The 540-nt window shown below is 40.4% G+C and overlaps 1 protein-coding gene across 2 annotated transcripts in view; it reads right to left on the bottom strand.

Moving 5' to 3' along the window:
- Positions 1 to 540, bottom strand: part of Znf277 (zinc finger protein 277) — a 152,238-nt gene that overhangs the window by 21,654 nt on the left and 130,044 nt on the right. The gene's annotated exons all lie outside the window — the stretch shown is intronic.

Raw genomic sequence — 540 nt, 5'->3', positions numbered from 1 at the left:
TTCTCTCCAATAATAAATTTGTGAAATATTGGCCCAGGAAGGCAAGCAAGTATAGCCTTCATCTCATGAAGCATACGTAATGACAGAGTCAGGGGCCAGGGAGATAGCTCAGCAACATAAGTACCTGCCTGGCAGTCAAGGTGCCAAGTTCAATCCATGGTACCAAAATAAAAAGACAGATCTGGGAGGAGAGAGGAAAGAGAGAGACAGGCAAATTGGGGTATCTAAGTGAACTTCATTCTAGCACTCCCTAGGCCAGCACAACCCTGTCCTCCCTACAGTTGGGTACACACCATTAATTCCATCCTTTGTGCCACTGGAATGCAACAGGTATTTTCTTAATTTACAGATATATATAGACCATCTCCCTCACTTTTCATAGCCTCATGCTTCAATTTATTAGACAAGGAAAAAGTAACTTTAAGTGATTAAATATTTCATGGCTTTCTATCTCCCTCATGAACATAGATGCCAAAATCCTCAATAAAATACTAGCAAATAGAATACAGCAAATCATCAAGAAGATCATACACCATGACC

Source organism: Octodon degus, unplaced genomic scaffold (genome assembly GCF_000260255.1).
Source record: "Octodon degus isolate 3935 unplaced genomic scaffold, OctDeg1.0 scaffold00015, whole genome shotgun sequence".
In the NCBI taxonomy this organism is placed as follows: domain Eukaryota; kingdom Metazoa; phylum Chordata; class Mammalia; order Rodentia; family Octodontidae; genus Octodon; species Octodon degus.
Note: the sequence above shows the minus strand (reverse complement) of the source record. Positions and strands in the feature narration are given on the sequence as shown.